Raw genomic sequence first — 26,693 nt, 5'->3', positions numbered from 1 at the left:
TACTTTGCAAGTAGCGTGTATAAGTGCGTACGTCACGAAACGGAAACTTCAACGACGCAGTTGTTAGAACTGTCCCTAACGCAGTTAGAAACAGAAACCGCACATAATCACCCGGACATGTGCCACGTCGTCGAACAAGTACGCTTTTCGAATGCTACATCATCGCTCACCACGCCTCTTAAACGCACTCATGCGCAACAATATCGATGTTACTTCCTGCCCTGTTTCGCGTTTGTGTGAGTTTTTCAATGAAATTTGAACATGACCGTATTTACTGTTTTAGGCTGCTTATTGGAATTTCCTAGCTTTTTTCTTATGTGTAAACTGCGGATTGCTCGGTCTTTTGCAGTGTTTCGTCTTAAATTCAAATTTTCTTTTTTTGCAGGCACAAGTTGTGCCAACATTGTATTGTACTTTAATGTATTGTCCGTGCTGTCCGTCCTGAAACAGTGCCTGCCGCTGCTACCCTCATACGCTTAAGGCCCGTCATGTTGTTGTGTTCAACTTCTTCCTTAAGTTCCCCATAATTTGTACGTATATGAAAATAAAGGCAATTCAATTCATTTCAATTCCAATAAATCAATCGATAGACACGCAGTTACACCACACCCGCCCCTGCGGTTTTCATCACACTGGCAACGTTTAATGAGAAGAAAGGGGGTTAACCGAGGGGCCCGATTTTTATTAGTCATACCATAAGAAGCCAACAAACACTGACACCAAGGATAACATAGGGGAAATTACTTGTGCTTAATAAATTATATAAAGAAACGATAAATTTATCGATAACAAAACGATAATTTATCGTTTCTTTATTTCATTTGTTAAGCACAAGTAATTTCCTCTATGTTATCCTTGGTGTCAGTGTTTGTTGGCTTCGTATGATATGGCAACGCTTAAGGCATTCGAAGCAAAGTTTGTAGTGTGTCTGCACCGAATCTGCGTCATTATATAAAACTCGAGCTGTCTGTTAGTAGCATTGTGCACATATGCCACGTGGCGTGCTGCAGGTTGCTTGCACATAATTTTATTTGGCAATTGATTTCATGCCAGCAGGGAGTAGTCTTTAATGAGAGAAAGGAGCAGAGGTTGGCCCTGCAAGCGTATTCCTAGCCTGCTACTCCTCATTGGTGAAAAGGAAAGTGGGAAATACCGGGAAATGTAGGTGGCTTTCATGCCAGTACGGCAAATTAAGTAAGGACACAGTGACAGACCCACTTATAGGACACGAAGCGAAGAAGTTTTACAGAAGATGTATTTTTGCACTAAATGTATGCAAGAAGTTGTTGGCGCCCTTTCAAAACGCTGGCTCCTCCTGTACTCTTACGTGCGACAAATAAAAAATTATTAGTGCCCTTCCACTCTGTGAGGAAGGATGGCCAGCGAAGCTCTGTATGTAGGCCCCTTAATGGCGAACTGTACCTCCGCCGCGGGTCGGCCACAAATTCCACCATCTTCGGGATTTCTTTTTTCTACACGCGGACACAATAGTGCGGGAAGTAGTCCTTAACAGCTTCACTGTAAAGAAATAAACGAAGCATTCAACGAAGAATAAGGCGACGTGCAAAAACCAGGTTCAGAGGGTTGCTGCGATTAGTTTGCAAACCTTCCAGTTCAAATTCACAATTTATCAAAAGCCGAGCCCTTGTTTTCGCAAATTGCTCTGTTCTAGCAAAGCTTACACGGTCACCTTACCTGCTGGATCGCGTTCGTTTTATCTACTCTGCTGACTCTAAAAATTTGCTGATGTTCAGAAGACTTCCATACAACATTTGGAACCGCTGTGTCACGTAATCTGTGTGAAGGTCGCATGCAGAGAAACTGCTGTCGACTGGTCAAAGGAAAAGCCAAATTCCGAACCATGCAAACCAAACCACTCTTCTGCCACCAATGTTGCTAATATCTAGTCTTTCATTGTTTACATTGTTATTTATCGGAATTTTGAGAGCCGCAGGCCACAAACAAATGTAATGAAAAAAGAACGCCTACAGCGCATCCTTTATGTTAGATTTTCTCACACATCAATATTAAAAGTGCGAAACAATAACAGGAGATGGGCCCATGCAAGAGGCCACGTTTCAACCTGAATGTACCGCGGCGTGTATAGCGTTCGCAGCCAGCGTTTCTCCGTAAACGTTACGGTTACATAAGCTGCAGTTGCCGGGAAGCATGAAAAGCAGTAGGTCGTCCAAGGCTACCGCGTTCCACTCTTAAAGACGAAGTTTAAGCGTCCGCCAAAGCTTTTTGTTTCTTTTCGAACATAAATGAAGTAAGCTTTATTTAAAAATTCTGAAGGACCTTCAGCAGTCCTCCAAATGGTTTCGTCGTGCACACACAACAGCGAAATAAGAAGTCGTACATTCAGATATTCATGTCGTTTCTTCGTTTTTATCTCCTTCTGTCACAATTTACTGAACTATTTCTCTCCCCGTTCAGGTCTCCCGCTGTTTAAATGACTAAGGGCTAAATAATATTGGCTTATATCGCGGCGTTTATTCAAAAAGCGTAGCCGTGTTCTTTTGCTTCTGTGATGCTGCTGCAAAGGGCGCCTCCGTGCTTCTATCGGACATACGCTTATTAGCGCTAACTAATTCTGGACATTAGTGAGACAGCCTCAACCGGCACTAAATATGGTTGGCTGTGGCAGTTGACAAAAACGTTGGAGCGTCTTGCGCACACGTATATGTCGTAAACACATCTGTACGGACCTGCGCGTCTATAAGGGTCTTGTGTACAGTAGTTGCGCTGGTTCCGCGCATGCGTAAACGTGTGTTACTACGACACATGGTCGAGGCGCCGTTATAGGACAGGAAACGAGCGTTACAAATAGGCAAGTATGGCTGCCGTATTGTCTTCGTCGTCGTCGTGCTTGAAGGGCAGATTACGGGTTCTCTCGCACTTGGAAATCGCTCTGTTGCACTTTAAGCCCTTCTTGCACTCCCCCCACTTTCGGAGACCGTACACGGTGAAATCAAAGCACACGTCGCCTTCATCTGAAAGTATAAAAAAGAATGAAATGAAGAGAAGCGGTCCGGGGGGGGGGGGGGGGGCAGCGATGGCTCGTTCGGAGCCCATGTTAACCCTGCACTACGAAGGCGCTCAACTACACTTCCTTTGACGAACTCGGAAGGACCGCTGAAATTTGTTTGTCTCGCGAAAGGTTCGTCTTGAGAGAAGCGATCTACGGAAACTCGGCATTTGATATTCTTGCTGCATTTAAATATCCGCGGCATAACGTAAGAAATGAAACAGCATTGAAACCAGAAGGCAAGCACACTCACGTATATTTCATTGCTTGAGACAAGGTACGAGTAGTCATTTATGCTCTCACAGGCTCTTCACTAAGTGTTCCATTTCGGCGGTGTGACATTCCTTGCGCCTACGCAAAAGCAGCTATTTTGCCTAGCTGTTTGAATATTCCTCAGTTTTGTCAAGCTTTTTGAGGAAAGGCAATAAGGTATTGAAGAAATGATCAGTTGCGTCAAGTGAAAATGTTTTTTTCTTTATTTTTTTATTTAAAGGGGAGAGGGGCTCCTTGGCAGTGTCTTCGCATGATTATCTGCAGAGACGCATCACAGGTCCCCTCAGTTATTTTGCTATGGCAGCAGCAACAATAATTAAAGAGGTATGATGTATCTTCACTGAAATATTGAGAACAGGTAAATTGCGGCAAATGATTTTTAATGCGATTATCGTGATCAGGATACTCTGAGGATCCCTCTCGAACCGTTTTCCCGCCAACTTGGATCACTGGGTAGTCCACTGTCCAATGGACGGCGCATCGGGCTACAGTGCTAACGAAACGGGGTTCGAAACCAATGGTCGGATCAGCTTGCAGTCGGAACACTGGTTACGTATCGTTCTTCAATTAACTTTGACGCCTACTCGAGCCCCTGGGCATGTGGTCCCCTTTAATTATTCTGTTTGTGTGGCTCATCAAGGGACATGACGTCAGTCTATCTTAACTGCTATGTATGCGCACCACCCCTTTATTAGGTGCTTTATTATAATCTGCGGCAGCTTCGGCGAAGTGGATATCTACTAAACCCCTAGATGCCAGCCTGTACATTTGTGTGTTGAATGTCTAACTCCGGAAAATAGAAGAAAAAAAAAACAGAGCGGTTGGAAAGGGGATGCGGAGGAAAAGGGTGTGCTCGCCCCGCCGGTCGGTCGCTTTTGCACGCATGCACGCCTTCAGCCAGATATTCCACTTGATGAGCGCGCTCGCCGAACGCACCTTTTAAAGAAATGCATGGGCGCGCGCGCGTACTGCCGCCGGAGCTCTAGGCGTGGACTCCGTGCTCTCACGACACAGTTTGGCCACACACGCACTGACCGTCGCGTCGGATGTACAACATACGGCGCCCGGTAGATTCCGGGGTTCTGTTTACCCTGCGCAGTAGCACATGCCTGGCGTGTTTGCTATCGCCGTCACTACTTTTGCCTTCGCGAGCGAAACTATAATTAATAAAGGATTGTGTATATTTACGGTGACTTGTATTTTTGAATGTGCAAGAAAGCTGCGACTGATCCTCATAATACGCATTTCATCGTGTTATGACTGATTCCTTTGAAGGAAGTGTCAACCAATTTTTATAAACGTCTCGGAAAACACATCGGTATCGCTTTGATGGACATCCAAATGACGAGGGTGGTGATAGAATAACGGTTGTCACTGTAATAAGAAAAGGTAGTGTGCATTCTGTCAAAACACCCACCGGAGTGGAAAGGTGCGATTCCCCCAAAAAATATATCTCACCTACAGGTATATTAGTTCCCTCAAACACATTTTACTAAGGATGTAAGGGTGGGAGGTATAGTCACAAGAAAACGTCTTTATATAGCGCCCCGCACCAGGTTTGGCCATTTTAAAAAGACAAGCGCAATGTATACAATGAGCGCTGACGATCCTATCTGAAGAGTATACTAGACCACTGCGCGCCGCGAAAGCCGCTGAAATTTCAACCTAAACGCTCGCGCATTTCTTCTAAGGGAGCCGCCCTCCCAGTCGGAGAGTTGACTTCAAGCTAGGAAACTAGTGCGCTTACGTAATTTTTTTTGCTGAAACAACACTCCCCTCGACACTTCGAGAATTATTCAAGGCTGTATTAGTTTTTGTTTCAACTATTGCTCCACTAGACAATATGATGTTTAGGGAGACAACCATGCCCTCACACCGAATGCTTTACTTTTTGCAGTAGCAAAGAAGGACGTTACATCCGTTTCGTCTGCTTGCTAACCACGTCGTGCACTGCGCGTTCAGAAAATGAAGCTATCTGCCATTTTCTACCGGGTTCCAGCGCGCGATCATGCCTTTTAACGCGACAGCGTTAAGCAGCTCGTGTCACAGGAAAGCCGGTGTCGTTGGCGTCGGCGACGTTGGCCGTGAGCGAAAAATGGTGGAAGACAATTCATAAATAAAAAGAACTTGCAAAATAGGCTGGGCGGGAATCGAACCAGGATCTTTGGAGTTAGCGACGGAGACACTACCACTCAGCCATGAGTTCGATGGTTGAAATGGGACAAAAGCGCCTCTAGTGAATGCGGTGTTGCCTTAGAAACGTGCCGTAGAAAGTTATACTGCGGTGCTTATTGGTAATTATGAGCATGTAAATTACAGAAGACGCAGTTAAACGAATAGCAAAGTACGTTTCCGGTAAATTTTTCCTGCGCTTGGCACACACGCAGAACCCTTAAACGCTCTGCGCACACGTTGAGCGTTTAATAAGTTTTGTTGCTCTCTCCCCTTCCAACTTCCAGCGTGCGTCCCTCAAACCCTCGTGTTTAGGCGACGCCACTCTTCCCTCCTACGGTGGCGCGGTGCAGCGGTGGCGTAGAGTAGAGCATCCGCCTCGCGTGCATGAGGACGGGTCTGCAATTTTCCACCGTATTAAAAAAAATCAGCGTGTTGGTAAAATTGCATAAACAGGCCTGATCCCGGTGACCAGAACCGGTAACGCACTCTCACCAAAGCAGGATTGGCCACCCTGGTGCAGTACTTGGCCACAACCTCGTATATGAATACAACAATCAAACCCCGGCCCTCAGTCCCCAGCAGCTGTGAAGCAACTGACCACGGCAGCGGTCAGACCTGTGACGCAGCAGAGGGTGCTAAGAATCCCTGGATCCGGACAGACCGCCATTGGAATCTGAACCTGCCAACGTTGCACGCTAGAACGTTATCTGGTGAGGCGAGTCTAGCAGTGCTATTGGAGGAATTAGAGGGCAGTAAATGGGATATAATAGGGCTCAGTGAAATTAGGAGGACAAATGAAGCATATAGAGTGCTAAAATAAGTAGGCACGTCCTTTGCTACCGGGGCTTAGTGGAGAGACGAGAACTATATCAGTCGGATTCCTGATTAATAAGAACATAGCTGGTAACATACAGGAATTCTCTAGTATTAACGAGAGGGTGGCAAGTGTGGTTGTGAAACTTAAGAAGAGGTACAAATTGAAGGTCGTACAGGTATACCCCCTACATCCAGTCATGATGACCAGGAAGTCGAACGCTTCTATGAAGGCGGGGAGTCGGCGATGGGTAAAGTCAAAGCAAAAAACACTATACTGGTGGGCGACTTCAATGTCAAGGTAGGAAAGAAGCAGACTGGAGACAAGTGGCATAGGCACCAGGAATAGCAGGGGAGAGTTATTAGTAGACTTTCCAGAACAGAATATTAAGCTGATAACGAATACCTTCTTCCACAAGCGGGATAGCCGAAAGTGGATGTGGAGGAGCCCGATGACGAGACTAGAAGTGGAATAGAGTTTATACTCTGCACTAACCCTGACACTTACAAGATGCGGACGTACTCAGCAAGGTGCACTGCAGTGACCATACGATGGTAGGAAATCGAATTAGCCCAGACTTCTGGAGGGTACGGAAGAAAGTGGTGCATAAGAAGCCGATTAATGAGTTAGCGGTAAGAGGGAAAATAGAGGAATTCCGGATCAAGCTACAGAACAGCTATTCGGCTTTAACTCAAGTCAAGTCAAGTCAATTTATTTCAGCATTTCTTTTGTACAGACAAAAGAATGCTAGGACAAGCACAAAAAGCTGCTAAGCTGCAGCTTGACTGGGTGCTTGCCCCATCACTTGGCAGAAACAAGAGACAGAAAATACATTTGAGGGAAAAAAATATTTACAGATTTCAAATGGTCATGTAAAAGCATGGGAAAAAAACACAAAGTACATCATACAGAATACTCAAAAATCTGTAGCGACTGCTCTGTTATAGTATGTCACTGAAAAAAATATAATGAACAGTAGCGCACAGAACAGCAGTCTACAAAAAACGCTAAACACATGACGTAAAATAATTAGAAACCTCTCTACAAGAAAATTGAACAGAAGTACAACATAATTATTTCAATTCGATGTAGTAGTCTAATCATACTGTCAACGAACGGTCAATATCTTTTAAGAGCACCAGCGATTTAGTAGAAACGTTTTCCATTTTTTGCGGGTTAAGTTATCTATGTCGATATTGTCTTTTTCCAGGTCACCTAAAAGGGTAGCTATGCGCGATTTTAACCTGTTTCTTCCATGACATGTTCTTGAAAAGGGAGTCAGCCAAGTGCTTCTATTTCTGAGCGTATAGGGTATGTCCGATGGTTTTGTTAAGGTGCATAAAGTAAGAAAGGTGGTTTCGTTTTGCTTAAGACTGTTTTTGTATTTTATTAGTAGAGTAAATTCATACAATAGCTGAAATGGAAGTATGCCATATTTTAAAAACAGATCCTTTGTATGCGCATCATGTACTACGTTCGCTATATGACGCAGTGCTCTTTTCTGTAGAGTACAGATTTTCTGAATGTTCCTGCATGAAGTAGTTCCCCATATAAGAGTACAGTAGTTAATGTGAGTTGCAAAGAGAGCGTTATAAAGCAATAATTTAATCTTGTCCGTCAGTACATGACGAAGCCTAGAAAGCACACCGCACGCTCGTGACAGACTTGCACATACACGATGTACATGAGCATCCCAGCTTAAGTGTTCGGTGAAGATAACTCCTAGTGTTTTAACCTCACTCACAACAGCTATTTTTTCACTCCCTAGGTACAGATAAAGTGAATGGTTAACTGGTTTTTGAGAAGGTGTGAATAAAACTGATTTTGTTTTTTTGGTATTAATTTCAAGTGAATTTGCCATACTCCAGGTGTGCATTTTTTGAAGTGTTGAGTTTGCTAAGCAAGAGAGCTCCTGAACATTGTATGCTTGGATGAATATGGTTGAGTCATCGGCAAAAATAATAAACTGCGCATTGTTACTAACTTTTACGATATCATTTATATAAAGGTTAAATAAGATCGGCCCTAATATGCTCCCCTGGGGTACCCCTGCAACAATATCTTCTAAAGAGGAAAGGTGACTTGCGATTGCTACTGCTTGTTTCCTATGCTTTAAGTATGATTGTAAAAGAGAAAGAGGTAGGCCACGAAACCCATAGTATTCTAATTTAGCAAACAAGGTTCGATGACTTATTCTATCGAAAGCCTTGGAGAAGTCCACAAAGATGCCTAGCGTTAATTTTTTGTCTTCAAAACCCTGTAATATTACTTCTTTCTGTGTTAGCAAAGCGAGTTCTGTGGACATGCGCTGGCGGAAGCCGAACTGTTGCGGTGATATAAGAGAGTGTTTTTCGCAGAACGAGGCGATTCTTTTACCAATTACTTTTTCCAAACCCTTAGAAAAAACTGGGAGAACAGAAACGGGTCGATAATTTGAAAAGTCGTTTTTGTCCCCGCTCTTGTATAAAACTGTTACTTTCGCGTGCTGCATTTTTTCAGGAAAAATGCCTGTAGAAAGAGAAATGTTGTATATGTGGTTAAGCACGTGCACAAGAAAGTCAAGTACATACTTTATGGGCCGTATTTGAAGACCATCAATATCTCGAGCTTTACTGTTCTTTAGGTTTGAGAATATGGAATAAATTTCCTCGGGTGTAGTCGGAGAAAAAAATGCGGAGTGAATGTTAGGTTCATTTAAAAAGCTCATAGCTGCATTGTTGTGGACGCCTGACACTAAATTAGTAAAGTATGTATTAAATTGGTCAGCTAGCTCTCGGCCCTTCATAAGCCTATTATTGGATGTAAGCTGTAGTTCATTGAACTGACCACTACGATTCAAGAGCTTGTTAAGTTCGCGCCATAATGCTTCCCCTCGGCCGGTACATCGCAAGAACAAGTTTTCGTAATACAAATTTTTCGTACTGCGCAAACGTTTTGTTACATAATTTCTAAATTTCTTAAATGAGGCTAGGTCAGTAGGATCCCGTGTGTGCATGAACTTTGAGTACATAGCATTCTTTTTTTGTATTAAGTCCATACATTCAAGTGTAAGCCATGGCTTCCTGATTTTCTTAGGCTTCCTTATCGTTCTAGGTATAAACGAGTTGTCATACGCTATTTTAAAAATTTCCATAAAAATTACATACGCCTCATCAGCATCTGTGCATTGAAATACTGGTGTCCAATCTATGTTTTCTATTTTATGACGAAACATATCCAGCGTTCTTGTGTTAATATCTTGAATAATAAATGTATCGGGATTATCTGTTCCGTTTTTTTGTAACTCATTTTGTTTGCAAAACATAAATATGGGCAAGTGATCACTCACATATGCGGCAATGACGCCCGACGCAATGTTGCTGTCTGTGCAATTGGTTATAAACAAGTCCAAAAGGGTTTCAGAAACGCAACTAATGCGTGTGGGTTCTGATATGACGTTCATGCAGTCAAACGAGGCAAGTAACAGTTGTAACTCACGGGAATCAGATGTGGGTTGTAGAATATTGATATTACAATCACCACCTATTACCAAGTCTAGCTTATTAGAAGAGGAAAAGTCGAGCAGTTTTTCTAGGAAATCAAGAAACCTCCCAATATTTCCATCAGGAGGGCGGTAGACAACTGCAAAAAGATGTTTTCCGCATTGCACGGCTAGTGTTTCATAATCATCGGTAATGTTAGAAAAGTCATTAATAATTGAACATGAGAGTTTAGTGGATACAAGTAGCGCTATGCCCCCACCTCGACGGTGCTTTCTATTTAAAAAGAACGTGTTAAAACCAGGTAAATGCAACACGTCCATATCAGAAACGTACCAAGTTTCTGTTATCATGATCACATGAAAATCTACGTTGAATGAAGAAAGAAGTGCTGTTAGGATGTCATGTTTGTTTACTGCGGATTGCGCATTACAGTGTAGAAAACCTAGATAATCGCGTTCAAAAGGGCATACTACATCTTTTGGGTCAGTCATTGTAAGCCGTCAGACAGTGTTGACGTGGGCTTATCCGTAACTGTCTACTCCATTTTGTCCAAATCATTTTCGCAGGTGATCCGAATCACGTGAGACGTTTCTGTTTTTCTAGCGAACACCTTCCCTCCCTTCGTCCAAGCGAATTTCCAGTTCAGTGCTTTCTTTTTTGCAATCGTCATCCCAAGCAGCTTCTTTAACTGGGGACACAAGTGTTCGTTCAAGAACACGGGTTCTCTCACGCTATATCCTAGATCTTGTGTGGTGAACCTCGTTTTTCGCGCCTTCTCAACGACTACATCACGTTTCGCTCGGCGACTGAAAGCTACAACAATATTTTGGCTTGCATTGTCCTTTCGGTTCGGAATACGGTGACACACTTCAATGTCCTGCTCGCTTAGCGATACGCCAATCGTATCGCCGATCTTGCTAACTACTTCCACAAGATTTTCATTCTTTGACAACGGGATTCCCTTGATTTCTATGTTTCTATTTCTGGAGTACTGGTCCTGAGCCACTATTTGCAAGGTTGTTTCATGGGCTTGTTTTTGTAGAGCGGCAAGCTCACGTTTCAGTGGCTCCTGCATGGCCTTCAGATCTGCATTTTCTTTCCTTGTGTTTTCACACTCTTTCTTAAGGCTTTCATATTCCTTGCTGACAAATTCCAAGCTGTTCCTTAACTCTCTTATGTCTTTCCGAAATTCACGTTTCAGATCAGCCAGCTCTCGTTTGAGGTCAGCAACGTCGCCTCCCATCACCGTAGTTGATCAGGGCAAGAGCTCGAGATAGACTTACAACGGCAAATGAAAGCAGCAAAAGGCAAATGGCAAATGGCAGCAGAGGCAGCAAGAAAACGAGAAAAAAAAAGCAAATTGTTTCACCAAACCTGTGAATGTAAGTAGATTCTTAGCCACTGCTCCGCCCGCCGCCTCTGCTGCCAAGTGTCCGAGAAGCCGATCGGAGCGTTGTTTTATCGGGTCCAGCAGGTGACGTCAGGCACACGTGGTCCCGAAAGTAGGCTGTGAGTCTTTCGCTGCAGTACCGAGAAGCCGATCGGAGCGTTGTTTTATCGGGTCCAGCAGGTGACGTCAGCCACACGTGGTCCCGAAAGTAGGCTGTGCGTCTTTCGCTGCAGTAGTCGGTGCAGATGCACTCAGCCAGCCACTGTCCGGGTCCTGAACGAGTTCCACAGTCCACGGCTGCCGGTCTACAGATGGCTTCAAGGGTCACCCAAACCTGTGAATGTAAGTAGATTCTTAGCCACTGCTCCGCCCGCCGCCTCTGCTGCCAAGTGTCCGAGAAGCCGATCGGAGCGTTGTTTTATCGGGTCCAGCAGGTGACGTCAGGCACACGTGGTCCCGAAAGTAGGCTGTGAGTCTTTCGCTGCAGTACCGAGAAGCCGATCGGAGCGTTGTTTTATCGGGTCCAGCAGGTGACGTCAGCCACACGTGGTCCCGAAAGTAGGCTGTGCGTCTTTCGCTGCAGTAGTCGGTGCAGATGCACTCAGCCAGCCACTGTCCGGGTCCTGAACGAGTTCCACAGTCCACGGCTGCCGGTCTACAGATGGCTTCAAGGGTCACCCAAACCTGTGAATGTAAGTAGATTCTTAGCCACTGCTCCGCCCGCCGCCTCTGCTGCCAAGTGTCCGAGAAGCCGATCGGAGCGTTGTTTTATCGGGTCCAGCAGGTGACGTCAGGCACACGTGGTCCCGAAAGTAGGCTGTGAGTCTTTCGCTGCAGTACCGAGAAGCCGATCGGAGCGTTGTTTTATCGGGTCCAGCAGGTGACGTCAGCCACACGTGGTCCCGAAAGTAGGCTGTGCGTCTTTCGCTGCAGTAGTCGGTGCAGATGCACTCAGCCAGCCACTGTCCGGGTCCTGAACGAGTTCCACAGTCCACGGCTGCCGGTCTACAGATGGCTTCAAGGGTCACCCAAACCTGTGAATGTAAGTAGATTCTTAGCCACTGCTCCGCCCGCCGCCTCTGCTGCCAAGTCAGGAAGAAGACGTTTGCGTTGACACAATGAACGACAGTCTAATGGGCATCATTAAGGAGTGTGCAATAGAAGCCGGTGTTAACTCCGTTAAACAGGATACCAGTAAGCTATCGCAGGAGAGGAAACATCTGATCAAGAAACGCCAATGTATGAAAGCCTCTAGCCCTACCGCTAGGGTAGAACTGGCAGAACTGTCGAAGTTAATCAACAAGCGTTAGACAGCTGACATAAGGGAGTATAATATGGATAGAATTAAACATGCTCTCAAGAACGGAGGAAGCCTACAAGCAGTGAAGAAGAAACTAGGAATTGGCAAGAATCAGATATATGCGTTAAGAGACAAAGCCGGCAATATCATTACTAATATGGATGAGATAGTTCAAGTGGCTGAGGAGTTATGCATAGATTTGTACAGTACCAGTGGCACCCACGACAATAATGGCAGAGAGAATAGCCTAGAGAAATTTGAAATCCCACAAGTAACGCCGGATGAAGTAAACAAAGCCTTGGCAGCTATGCAAAGGGGTAAGGCAGCTAGGGAGTATCAGGTAACAGCAGATTTGCAAAAAGAAGGCGGGCAGATTGTTGTAGAAAAACTGGCCACCCTGTACACGCAATGCCTCATGACCTCGAGCGTACCGCAATCTTGGAAAAGTGCTAACATAATCCTAATGCATAAGAAAGTTGGCGCCAAAGACATGAAAAATTATAGACCGATCAGCTTACTGTCCGTTGCCTACAAAGTGTTTATTAAGGTAATCGCAAATAGAATCAGGAAAGCCTTAAACATCTCTCAACCAAAGGAACAGACAGGATTCCATAAACGCTACTCAACAATAGACCATATTCACACTATCATTCAGGTGATAGAGAAATGTGCGGAATTTAACCAATGCTTATATATAGCTTTCATTTATTACGAGAAAGTGTTTGATTCAGTCAAAACCTCAACAGTAATGGAGGCATTACGGAATCAGGGTTTAGACGAGCCGTATATAAAAATAATGAAAGATATCTATAGCGCCTCCGCAGCCACCGTAGTCCTCCATAAAAAAGCAACAAAATCCGAATAAAGAAAGGCGTCAGGCCGGGAGATACGATCTCTCCAATGCTATTCACAGCGTGTTTACAGGAGGTATTCAGAGACCTGGATTGGAAAGAATTGGGGATAAGAGTAAATGGAGAATACCTTAGTAACTAGCGCTTCGCTGATGACATTGCCTTGCTTAGTAACTCAGGGGACCAACTGCAATGCATGCTCACTGACCTGGAGAGGCAGAGCAGAAGTGTGGGACTAAACATTAATCTCCAGAAAACTAAAGTGATGTTTTACAGTCTCGCAAGGGAACAGCCGTTTACGATAGGTAGCGAGGCTCTGAAAGTGGTAAGGGAATACACCTACTTAGGGGAGGTAGTGACCGCGTATCAGGGCCATGAGACTGAAGTAATCAGAAGAATAAGAATGGGCTTGAGTGCGTTTGGCAGGCTTTCTCAGATCATGGACAGCAGGTTGCCATTATCCCTCAAGAGAAAAGTGAATAACAGCTGTGTCTTACCAGTACTCACGTTCGGGGCAGAAACCTGGCGGCCTACTAAGAGGGTTCTACTTAACTTGAGGACAACGCAACGAGCTATGGAAAGAAGAATGATAGGTGTAACGTTAAGGGATAAGAAAAGAGCAGATTGGGTGAGGGAAAAACGCGAGGTAATGACATCTCAGTTAAAATGAAGAAAAAGAAATGGGCATGGGCAGGGCATGTAATGAGGAGGGATGATAACCGATGGGCATTAAGGGTTACGGACTGGATTCCAAGGGAAGGGAAGCGTAGCAGGGGACGGCAGCAAGTTAGGTGGGCGGATGAGATTAAGAGGTTTGGAGGGACGACATGGCCACACTTAGTACATGACCGGGATAGTTGTAGAAGTATGGGAGGGGCCTTTGCCCTGCAGTGGGCGTAACCAGGCTGATGATGATGATAATAATGATGATGATGATGATCCTGCCGCTCACTGCGCGATTCCTAGGTGTAGCGTCCGAAGCGGGACGCCTCTGACGTGATCGCTCCGCCGTAGCGCGCCTGGTGGGAAAGCGTCTCCTGCGAAGTGTGCCGTGCTCCTAGCGAGGAGTCATGCGTCTGCGTGGGGCTCCCAAGTGAGATAGAGGATGATCCTATCGAGGCATCAGCCTCATGATCGCGTCCGCCTTAATGGCGCGTCGCGGTCCGGCTGTACGTGCCGATCACCATGTTTGGCTCGCGTAGATCGTTTTTCCCTCCGTGACACCGAGTTGTTTGGTTCGTTCCGCTTGCTCAGGCGCAAGTTTCGTTGCCGCGCCGAACGCTGCATTGCTCAGCGCTCACCGTGTGTCTTTGCGTGACTCAAGACATGCCGACCGAATGAGTGGGCGGTGCGAACGGGGTGCGTTTACGCTATCGCGTTCCACTCTTGAAGGCGAGGCTTAAGCGTCCTCCAAATTTTTGATCCGCTTCCGCCTGCCTCAGTGCTCGTTTGGCACTGGCTTATTGCATCTGACGGAAGGAGAGTGCAACGCGGAGCGAAAAAGAAAATCATGGGGTTTTACGTGCTAAAACCTCTTTCTTTATAGGTATCTTCCTGCTTTTCTTGTGTAGAATTACGGTACCTGTAGAAAATCTGTAGATATTTTCCAAGGTATTTACGTAAGCCTTCTGTATAGCTATATTACGTTATGCCGCTATGACGGTTGGTATCTCTATAGAATCAAATGCCTTTTCGTAATCTATGAAACGGCGTGCCGCCTACCTCGCAGCAGTGGGCAATCCACTCTCTGTACCGTCACTTCCACCGAAGGTATACACACGGCGAGAGTCAGTCTTACTTCGGAGAATCCAGACAAGCACCCTCCTTACTCCTCACTTGTTGAACCGTTTCCACAAGGGTGGCACCCCACCACCCGTAAGTGGGTTCTGTTCCATGTGCACATGTCGTGCTGATCTAAACCACCTTTGTTGGGAGTGCCCCCTCTACATCCCACCAAGGCTTCGTGCCCTGGCCACCATACAGCGGGGACCCTGGCCTTCTTCTCTCCGGACTTGGGCTTGCCCGGATACCACGTCTCCGGACCATGCCATCCAGCTCTGGCCAGCACTGCTGCTGTTCCTTCAGGACCCTGCCGCACCACCCGTCGGCGATCGGCTCCGCGACAGCCACAAGCGTCGTGCCGCCCCCACTTAGCTGCCTCCAGGACGTTCATTAATAAAACGGAGGCAGCCTTACCCTTCCCCTTTTCCAATAACACCCCTCCTCTTTCCACCGCAGCGTCTTCGATGCATTTTAATGTGGAATAAACGTGGTTTCATTCATTCATTCATTCGTATAGAGAGGCTTATACTCTGCGGATTTCTCGATAACCTGAATAATAACATAGATGTGATCCATTGCAGAGTACCCCTTCCTGAAGCCCGCCTTTTCCCGTGGTTGACTAAAGTCCAGGATTGGCCTTATTCTATTGGAGATTATTTTGGTAAATATATTATATAATACTGGGAGTAAGCTAATGGTGTCAGGTGTTATCGTGCATAGCGCGTGAGATCGTGCGCTGTGCGAAATCAGACAAACGCAACAGTTCGCGCGCCGGACCGTCACTGTTAAGTGCGCCACGCAGCAAAAATGCAAGGGTAAAAAATAAGTCAGTTGCTTAGCTCGGCTATGCCAGGATATACGTAGCGAAAGCTAAGACATAGCATGCTTAGCCTTGGTTAATCTCGATTGCAAGTCCAGGTTAGTCTGGTTATCTAGCTATGTTGCAGCGTTTAGCCAGTCATTCAGCGCGCTGTTCGCCTGTTTCCTGGTCGATTCGTTTCCTTTCATCTCGTTTCGATGTCGATTCCAGGCATCCTCCTGCTTATCAGAATTGCCGCCATCCATACTGCCGACTCAACTGTGGTTGCGGCGCACTCGAGCTCTCCTTTTCAATCTTCCGTCATGTTATCAGGCATGCGACGCAGCTGGCGCAACGAGCGGAGGCGGGCGCAACGACAAGGAAAGCGGTGGCACGTCATACGAAACGGCGGTGGCAGCGTAAATGCGCGGCGCTGCGCTGTGGTCATGGAGGAAGGAAACTGAGGAGAGGCCCTACCCCCTTCACGCGCTAGGAGAAAAGTGTGGAGGAAGTGAGGTAGTTCGTTCTCCTCTTTTTTGCTGATCTTTATTTCTTTGCCGTAGCGGCCACGCCTTTCGGGCCACAATGGCGGCTTTTTTATGCGAAGCATACTAGCCGCACAACCACGCTATTCCTTGCTGCGCCGCGCGCGGCCGCGTAGCTACCATATGACGTCATAACAGCCGCAAAAGCGGAGGCTCAACTCGTGCGCTCGCTTGCGGCCGCGTAGCTACATAGCCGGGTCTCAGCTCGTGCGCTCGCCTGCGGTCGCACACATGGTACTGCGGCCTAACTCCGGCTCCTCCCGCTAGGGCACTGACGTTACAACAGCTGCAAGCCAGGCTCAACCAAAGCCACCTAGAAAAAAAAGGAAGGCCTCCGCACGCCGGTGTGACGTCACGCTAGTCGGATGAGCCGGACAGTCGATGCCGTCGGCGTCTCCGCGCCTAGGTTCGTTGCGCTTGCAGGGTGTCTCTTTGCGCGTCGCGGATACCATGGCATGGGAAAATTAGTGCTGTCCTTAAAGTGCCAGCACCTTATAAATGCATATGCTTCGGTTCGAAAGCAAGACACGTATAGCTGACTCAAAAAATAAGGGGGAGCCGCTGGTTCACCTCAGCCAACACCACCATAGAAAGCAACATTATTTCATACCTTCCTTAGATAACTTGCCTGGCGACATTTCTTTTTTCCGTGTATCGCAACACGACCTGCCTTATTGTGCTTGTGATGTTTGGTCGGGACTAAGACAAGCAAACTGCATGCAGCTTAGTCACTTTAACCTTAGACGGAAAGAAAGAAAGAGGAAAACTGCATATTGAAGACACAGAATATACTTTATTCACAAATGATAAGAACTGCATTCAGAAACAAACATTTTAAATCTTCCATATACAATTATCATTCTCACTCTTGCATTGCGTAAAACAGTCCTCGCTGGACACACGAATATCGAGGTTAATTTTATTGTTAAAATTTTATTATTATAGGGTCACGCACAACTAATTCTCAAACAGAATAAGCTTCCGTCTTTGTTGTACCATTTCTAGTGGTTATTTTATTTCCACCCGCCTTGTTTGCAGGCCTTATTGGTCTTCATAAAATACTGAGATAATTGTGAAAAGCAAGTAAAAAACGAGAGGCCTACTCTCAGTCCTAAAGGAAAAGATGCAATTAATGGATTGCGGTAGCATGGAGAGTTCAAATCATAAACAGGCAGCACAATGCACTCAAATAACATTTGAATTGGCCAAAATGCAGGGTTTCAATTTTGATACTGTAGGCAACTAAGTCCTACCTACGCCACAGGTTTCTTTTTACAAGGGTTCTGTCAACACAAACATACGTAGATGTTTAACAAAACAGAGCTTCATGAATAAAAAATAAATAATGAGAAACATCTCAGGCCTTCAAGGTATGCTATTTTCGGTCGTTCTTGCGTTGCGTAATTTGTCGTTTTCTGTGCGGCACAAGTTGTTCAGCAGTGTATTCGCTGCAGCACTTACAACATGCCCCATTACCTCCTGTGCAGGATGACCGAAATCACACACATCGACATCCTCAAAGTCATGAAGGGTAGCGAACAAAAGGCTGACAAGAGTATCTTTCTGCCTAGGAAGGCTGAAAAATCGTACGGCATATTCTGGTGTCCTGAGCTTGTCCAATAAAATTTCAGTAAAGAGTACAGCATTAACTACAACTGCTCGTGGAAACTTCAGGCCACCCCTTGTCATCTTCGTGATTAATGAATTCTCAGGGTCATCTAGATCGACGTCTTGCATCACAAGGCTTTCACTGCAAGATGGGCATGTCAGCTTTTTTAGAGCTGCATGGGCACAATAGCCGGCAACATAGGTTAGCGCCAGTAGCCTTGACGTTTTTTTCTCAATGTCAGAGTGGGTCACAGTGACTTGAAACTGGCCGTTTCCTGAATCTACACTTATATCCAACGTGTTCGCGCTCGGTGGTAGTAGAATGTCCAAATCTGGCAGGTCCAGGACCGTCTGCAAACGCAATTTGTTTTCAGATTCATATATCTGCCTTATAGACACGTGGTAATTGCCACCAGACAATTGCCGGTACTTTCCAAAGCGATCCTCTAAGCTATCAGTTTGAAATTTGCCCAAAAGAACATACTCGAAATGAAGCTCTTTGAGACAGTATATGGCAAGTTCGTACAAGGCATGGGTAGTGTGGCTGAAAGCTATGTGCGTTTCACGTGTCAAGCGGCCATTGTCATGTTCGAGGCTTCTCAAGTGATCAAGCCATTGAACTATTCTCTCTAAGAATTCTAGTTGAGGACATGACGATGAAACTATTGGACCTTGAAATTGATCTCGCAACCGCTGTCCTTTTCTTGGCGTCTTGACGTTAACAATGTTCCACCAAGTCAAAATGGTGTCGACATATTGAGAGGTTTCCTTTGCATGCTGGAACGTTGCAACACTGACAGCAGCAACAGTAGATGAGTTAAAAATCTTTAAGGCCAGTTTAACGTTCTGCCGTTCCATGTTTGAGGGGTTCAGTGCCTTCAAAGTGAGCGTTGGTGCTAGCTTCAAGAGCTCATGCTTTTCAGCTTCGTACAGCTGGCATAATACCTTGAAAGATGCTGTAAGTATCTTTGGTTCAGCCTCATCACTCTTCGGTTCAGGAAAGTACATGCATTTGCCAATGTTTCTTTGATTCAGCCAGTTATTTCTTATACACTTTAGTATGTGAACTGGGTCCACCACAAAAAACAGGGATCGTGATGGGTCAGCAGGATGCTGGTAAACAAAGCTGACACTTGCCAAATTAGCGAAGTAGGACATGGTTTTTCTGTTTATGGAGTTATTGTCCGAGATCACTGCGATTATTCTAAACCCAGATGCCTCTAGATCAAGAACAATCTTCCGAAGGGAGTCGTGCAGCGCCTTAGCATCGATTTGTGCCGCAGGAAGGATGTGTACAACATCCTTGTTTGAAGAAAGCAGGCTCTGTATCATAAATACGGGGGCAGTTTTTGCTGCAGTCGATGAATTTACCGCAGCACCAGTAACCAACCCAGCTTTGTAATAAAAAAATGATTGAAGGTGAATCTCATCAATCATTAATGTTAGAGTATTTTCATGCTCTTTATATGTGCTTACAATACGCTTTGCATAGGAAAGAAAGCTACATTCTTGCTGCTCCGTTTCAGGGCGTAGATCGTACGATGAACACAGTCTTCTGATCGTATCAGGATGCGGCATCTTAAGCTTCATCGAACTTCTCAGGAATCTATATGCTTGAGGTGAAATTGTGAACAAAAGGCTAGCAAGAACCAATAAATCGGGGGGATATCGGCCAGCATCATTCAAAACAAGATCAACTTGACTCTTCAAGAATTTAAGCACTTCCAAATGCCATTCTTGCAACTCGCATGCGAAATGTTTTCCACTTACTTCCTCTAGCAATGTCGAAACCAATGTCAGTAGATGACGGGCCTTTTCAGAACAGTCAGTGCTGATATCCTTACGTGTCTGTTCGATCATGTGTAACACACTTTTCAAATCTCTTAAATCGCACAGCTTTTCAGGAACTAAAACATCACCACACTTCCTCACACCCGTTTCACCAAAAAATACTTCGACGCGCAGGTCTGTGGACACGATCACCGAAGTGCGGACTGCAGGAGCAGATTGAAGTGACAAGTCCAAAAAGAAAACCTTGGAGCCCTTGTTCAAAACTGTGCAGAAGTCCGAACACTGAAAGCTTGGCAAGGCCTTCAGCAAGTCCGCAAAGCTACCAACCAGATTTTTGGCGTCCTCTTCTGCTTTGGTTTGCTGAGAAAGCATTATTGCTTTTTGCAAATATGTGGCTTCCAAGCGCGCTCTTTTGGCAGCACACTTGCGGACGCGATAAATAGGCACGGCAATGGAGAAACTGCAGTTTTCTTCAGACGGATGTTTTTCATGGACATTCGACCACTTTTCCTGTCTTGACGTCCGTGTAAGATGTCGTCTTCAAGTAATCCGATGGCAAGAAATGCTTTTCACAGAGCTGAAATAAAAAAAAAAACAAGCCGTTACAGGTATGAAGCTCGGCGAAAATGTTGAATTTACAAACGCGTCGACAGGTGCAGAGACCCATCTATTGTGCACGCGTGCACGAATGCATTGCGCATTATGCTAATGAAACCTATTCGTCTGGAAACCCAGAATAACCATAGAGAGAAGAAATACTTACCACTGTGTACTTCGTTGGCGAGAAGTCCTTCCGAGGAACTGCTCTCGTCCATGCTTCCCGAGTGGCTCGGTCAGATGGGAACTTGTGCGCTTTCTCCACCGTCATAATTGGACTTGCAGTTTGGTGCGCGCAACAACAGCCAGGCATCGTTGCGCTTCCGTGTACGACGAACCACGCACAATCGATGAAAAGCAATCGCGTTTACGGTGCAGCATGCCCCACCAAAGCCACCAAGCAAATGCTCCACGCGTTGCCGCTCTAGCGTTGCAGCCACGGAGAAAATTTGTTTTCAGAATGCGCGTCGCGTTCTAGAGACGCAGCGCTCCCCATCCACCGCTACCATCCGACTCTCGTGATGTATTGACAGGGGAGAGGAGGTGATGCGGAGGCCTTACATTTTTTTCTAGGTGGCTTTGGCTCAACTCATGCAAGATGGGCTGGGTGGGAATCGAACCAGGGTCTCCGGAGTGTGAGACGGAGACGCTACCACTGAGCCACGAGTACGATACTTCAAAGCGGTACAAAAGCGCCTCTAGTGAATGCGGTGTTGCCTTAGAAACGAGCTGTTTCTAAGGCTCAGGCGTGCGTCGCTTGCTCAGGCGCACATTTCGTTGCCGCGCCGAACGCTGCGTTGCTCGACGCTCACCGCGTCCAATGCGGGGCGCGTAGTCGCTGCGCCGTACCCCATTGTCTTACACCCCTTGGCAGGTCGACGGGAACGCTGTCGCCTTCCACTCTTGAAGGCGAAGCAGAGTAACGCGTGAGTTGTTTCTTCGTCTAGCCGAACCAAATATAGCCAAGCAACAGCAGTTCACCAGGCTAAACAGTGGTTCAACAACTAAAATAAAGGCTAGCATGCTTCGCATCCTGGGCTTAACCTTAGCTAAGCCACAGCCCTTTTAACGCGACATCATTAAGGAGCTCGTGTCTCAGAAAAGCCGGTGTCGTCGGCGTCGGTGTCGGAGGCGTTGGCCGTGAGCGATAAATCCCAGCAGGCACTTCATGAATAAAAAGCAACTTGCAAGATGGGCTGGGTGGGAATCGAACCAGGGTCTCCGGAGTGTGAGACGGAGACGTTACCACTGAGCCATGAGTTTTTTTCTCTCTTTATGTTCAACTCTTAAAGGTGAAGCTTAAGTGCCGCCCAAGTTTATTACCTCGCAAAATAAAAAGAGTTCCAGCAAGAACATTTGTCAGCGAAAGTGTGTAACCATAGATGCTTCAAAGCGGTACAAAAGCGCCTCTAGTGAACGCGGTGTTGCCTTAGAAACGAGTTGTTTCTAAGGCTCAGGCGTGCGTCGCTTGCTCAGGCGCACATTTCGTTGTCGCGCCGAACGCTGCGTTGCTCGACGCTCACCGCGCCCGATGCGGGGTGCGTAGTCGCTGCGCTGTAGCCCATTGTCTTACACCCCTTGGCGGGTCGACGGGAACGCTGTCATGTTCCACTCTTGACGGTGAAGCTTAAGCGTCCTCCATTTTTTTTTTTTCGTTCTGCGCGCTCACACGTTTTCCTCCGTCGGTTTCGTACCGTGGCAAAGGTGCCGTGAGGGCAGGTTTGCGTTGGTCTCCGTGTTTTGTTGCGCTGCGTTATCTGGACCGTGCTCTCGCGGATGTTGCTGTGGCCAGGTAGGACAGGAGGAACTAAAGTTCATGAAATGAACGCGCATGCAACGCTGTGCACAATGTACCGCTCCACGGCGATGGCTACGGACGAAGGATCATCCGCGGGAAATTTTGCCCTCGTTCGCGGAATCATGCTAACTTGCTAACGACTGCTTAGTATTGCTGCGGAGCGCGCGCGTCCGAGCAGCACGGTTGCGCGCAGCGCGGCGTGGTTTCGCGAGAAATGTAAACAAGAGAGGAGAGCTGGCCCGAGAGGCGGAGCAACGCCATAAGCAACGCCAACTTCCGGCTTCACTTTAGCTTCACAAAGAGTGACGTCAGGGCTTCTCCTTAGTTTCCTTCCTCCGTGGCAGTGGCGGAACACCGGTGGCCCGGGCTACTAGTGGTGCATGCGCAGTAGTGACTAGGGAGCGAGAGAGAGAAATATCCGTGACGAGGCGCGCGTTGTGACGTCATCTGACTCCGCGGAGCACCGCCACGGCGAAATCGCAAGTTCGCGGCCAGTAAAGCTTTCGCTTTAAAAAAAGTGAAATGGCGGGGCCCATGACGTATGGGTCACGCGAACCTCTGGCTCCGGTATGGGAGAACACAGGGAAGGAATTTCGCTTGCAGAGGGCAGATGGGCGCAAGTGGAGAGAGTATGTATGTTGGCCGGGAAATTCTCCTGAAATCATGCATTCGCGGCGCCTAAACTATTTCTATCTCTGCTATTAATGAACCAAAGAGAAAAATTCTTGTGGTCAAACATTCACTAGAGGGCTCGTAACAACTTCCAGCGTGTAACCGCAATTTAAGATGCCTGATAAGGGGCCCCTTAAGGGTGCTACTGTATTTAGTGCGTAAATTGAGGCTCAGCTATCTCAAGTAAACGATGTTTGCATGAAATTAAGACATGTCATGACAGTAAATCGCCGTATAAATATGGCGTTGCTGCGGCAATATTATACGGCAAATCATTCTAATCATTCTAAACGAAAAAGGGCGGGCTATATGCTGATGTTCACTGCATGTTTATTGTACGTTGTTTATTGTATCCTCCTATACAAACCAGTCGCTTTATTTTAACGTTATTGCCTGTGGCATATCGCATTAATCTGATGATTGAGATGGACTACCCAAAGAGACTGAACTTGCTTAGATTGGAAATTAAAATGCCTATCTGGATAATTAGCAATGTTTCCCTAATCAAATTTTTGATTAATTGCCTTAGCCTGCATATTGCAATACACGAACTGAAGCCAGAGATTGCACAGGGCACATCCACTTGGAAAGAATGTTGAAACTAGTATCCGTTTTTAGATAAGCGCAGCTAAACTTGCGGTAAAAATGCACTGCATGTTCTTGCACTTAACTTTTTAAGAAAACACGTTTTCATTCATTAACTCTCGAAGATTACTGCAACGCCAATGCATTTCATCGCGATGTTATGGAACACATGTCTCGAAACCAGTGTCATCCTCGTAATTCGTTGTAAATCGATGTGACTTTCGAAGTCGCCGACTGCAATTCGTAAACTGATATATATGCCATAATGTATTCGTTGGAGAACTAGCGAAGAATCGCTAATTAGTCAAATATTCATTATAATTTGTACGCCAAATAATGTCCACTTCTGAGAGTAATCTTGCTCAAGCAGTAGAATAGTGCTACGTGCCACGGAAAATGTTTAGAAGTTTTGTTAGCGATAAAAAGCGCCAAACCGTAACAACCGTAGTCAGAGGAGGAAATTCTGTATATTTATTCCCAAGACTCCAACAATAAGCATCACTCGATAGTGAACGTTCTGTCCTTGTTTTGTCTGTTTAATCCTGCTCCCCTCCCCTCGCTCCCCTCCCTGCCTCCACCTTCTTGTCGCCGCACTGGAAAATAGCGGAACCACATCCTAGCCCCCGCCCCCAACTTACTGAGCTGCTTGACGCACTGCTCGCAGCAGCCGCAGTCGCTGGCTCTGACCTCCACCTTTCCGTCACACTCGCTGGACTTGATCGGCGTGCACGTGACGTTGGCGCAGTAATTCGGAGGGCACAGAGTCCCTGCTGCGTGAGATGGTGCCACGAGCATCCAGGCAGCGTGAACGAAAACAATGAGCAGGTTGGTCCCGTCCATATTCTGCAATGTGGAACATTCATAGCGCGTCAGGAGTGGTTAAAAAATGTAAGGTCGCTGATGGTTCCTTGCTTTTTATGAAAGCAGATAAGTTGTGCAGATGCCGAGAACTGTGGCAATCAATATTACGCGAAGCATTTTGCAGGTGTAGCCAGCTGCTTCGCACCGTTTATAGATCAGCTGAGCGTCACCACATCGAACAACAGCATTTTTAAAGTGAAACTTTCTTTGTTAACGCTCCGGGACATTTTCTAACCTCGGATACGGCTGGAGCTGCTGATGCTGTCTCGTCGATTAACTCACACATGACAGCTCTTGTTTATTGAATCGGTTTATACGCAGTACCATTTATACTACCTATACACATGTGCCTATAGAGCTATTTTTACTTTTTACTAAATTACGCGGTGAAACAACATACGATACCTAAATATGCTCAGTGCAACAAACTTACCTTCTTCAAGGCTATAATTCTTTTATTAAGGCGAATCCTACTATGCGTTCCGCCCCGGGTTTTGGTGTGTGTACTCGGAGTCGGTTTGTCGCCAAGTAAAGAGGGCCGGTTCTGGAGATTGTGCAATAGTAAAGTAGGTTGAGCCTGGAGACAAGGGTCATCGTAGGTGTCATAGCTATGTTGGCCCGATCCGGGAGGTAGTGCAATCCGCGGGCCTGTAATGGATGTCATGGCGTGTTGCTGTACAATTACGTATGCCTACATTGCAAAACGCTGTGCCCGAGGTTAACACATGTATGGAATATATTGAGTCCCTTTACTATAGCTTCGCTTCACGTAAATTAAGATGTATTCCGAGCGCATGCGCACCAAGTCCGCTGGAAGCCGTCATCTCCTCGTCGCTTCGCGCAATTAGAAGCCGCTGACAGGCCTCTCGCGCGGTACTGTGAAATAGTCAATGTGTGTGCGTACATACGATTATCTGCATACACTAAGCAAGTGTGTGTGTATGTGTGCGTGACGCCAGCGTGAGCGTGATGACGCCAACAAGACGGCAACGACGCTAGTACCACGGCGATCGCATGAAGACTCACCTTTTACAGAGAAGCTGTTCATGCGAACCGTGTCTCTTCGTTGTCGGACTTGGCTAAAAAGAGGCCACAGGACCTAGCGGGAGAGTAAAAGAATAGCTGAACAGGGGGGACTGGTTTGGAAGGACTCCTTTCAGCCTGTGAGAATTATGCTATCTACGGGAATCTTATATGGTTGTCACACGCTGAATTTTCGGGGATCGAGGCAGATCGACATCGAGTTTATTGACGATTGATTCCACCCTGCCTGGGAAGAAACAAATGTTGTGCTGGAGATTTGCAGGCCAACGAACAGTTCCGAGCGATTGAAACAATTGAAACGTGATAGTACGAGCGCGTGGCCGCCGGCACTTGTTTCTCGCGCGAGATGTGCCGGCAGACACATCATTCGTCAAATCAATCCAAGGAATCGTCGAAACGACCGCAGCGCTGTTACAATCGGCCTGCAGGGGTACTGACCTGCAAAATTTTTTCGTCCCGCTGCGACGATTCGTTTTGTAAAGACAACGATGCGCCGCCTCAGCGGCCCCACGGCGCCGCCATGTCTAACCGCGTACGGCGGACCGTGTATTGTTGGTCGATTCGCTGCCGCTTTCACGGTTTGCTTGGAGCAAGAGAACTCCTGAAACAGGTTGTTTTGCGGTGCGTTCTCACGGGCCCCAAACGTCCTCACTGTCAATGGACAGACGCGGCAGCTACTGACTGCGGGCTGAGCTCTGGGATCAAGATGCGCCTGCTCGGGTCAGGACCTCTGTCTAGGAGTACCCTCTCACCTTGGTATGTTCAGTGAAACCAAAGTCCGGAAGTGAGTGTGCGAACCCTCCCCCTCAAAGACTGCGATGACTTTGGATGCTCCCATGGTCTAAGCTTGAAAGGCAGTTTTCCCTCCCTTAGGGATCTAGAGAGGACAGAGTGCTTTTAAGCAGCCATTGGCGGCTGCTCAGTGTGGATGCTCTTTCAGTCATGCTAGACTGATGAAGTGTAACGTTCTCCACCCTTCATGTAGATATTGTCAACAAATCCCATATTCCTCGTTCTCGATGAGAACAAGTCCCTCCCTTCAACAACGTCCTTAGCGTGGATGATTCGGACGACGGCATGGACCAGCTACCATCTACTTCATGCCCGACCCCAATCCTTACAACTGGCTGGCAGTGGTGAAACGGATTTTACGACGTGGTGCTTTGTCTGCGATGAGTGCTTAGTTATTGATTTTACTTTCTAGACAACATTTTATGGTTGTTCTGTTTAGAACAGTGGGGAAGCAGGATTGTTGATTGTTAGCTAGGTTGTGTTTACCAAGGTATGTTTAGCGAGCA

The 26,693-nt window shown here is 46.5% G+C and overlaps 1 long non-coding RNA gene across 1 annotated transcript; it reads right to left on the bottom strand.

Annotated features, from left to right (window-relative positions):
• Positions 1–2,392: 2,392 nt before the first annotated feature.
• Positions 2,393–25,514, bottom strand: LOC140214269 (uncharacterized). The gene is made up of 3 exons (XR_011891247.1): positions 25,378–25,514; positions 24,129–24,333; positions 2,393–2,993 (listed from the first exon to the last, which is right to left on the bottom strand). It is a non-coding gene; the product is annotated as an uncharacterized lncRNA (long non-coding RNA).
• Positions 25,515–26,693: the final 1,179 nt, after the last annotated feature.

This window comes from Dermacentor andersoni, chromosome 11 (genome assembly GCF_023375885.2).
Source record: "Dermacentor andersoni chromosome 11, qqDerAnde1_hic_scaffold, whole genome shotgun sequence".
In the NCBI taxonomy this organism is placed as follows: Eukaryota; Metazoa; Arthropoda; class Arachnida; order Ixodida; family Ixodidae; genus Dermacentor; species Dermacentor andersoni.
The sequence above is the reverse complement of the archived record's forward strand: the minus strand, read 5'-3'. Positions and strand labels throughout refer to the sequence as shown.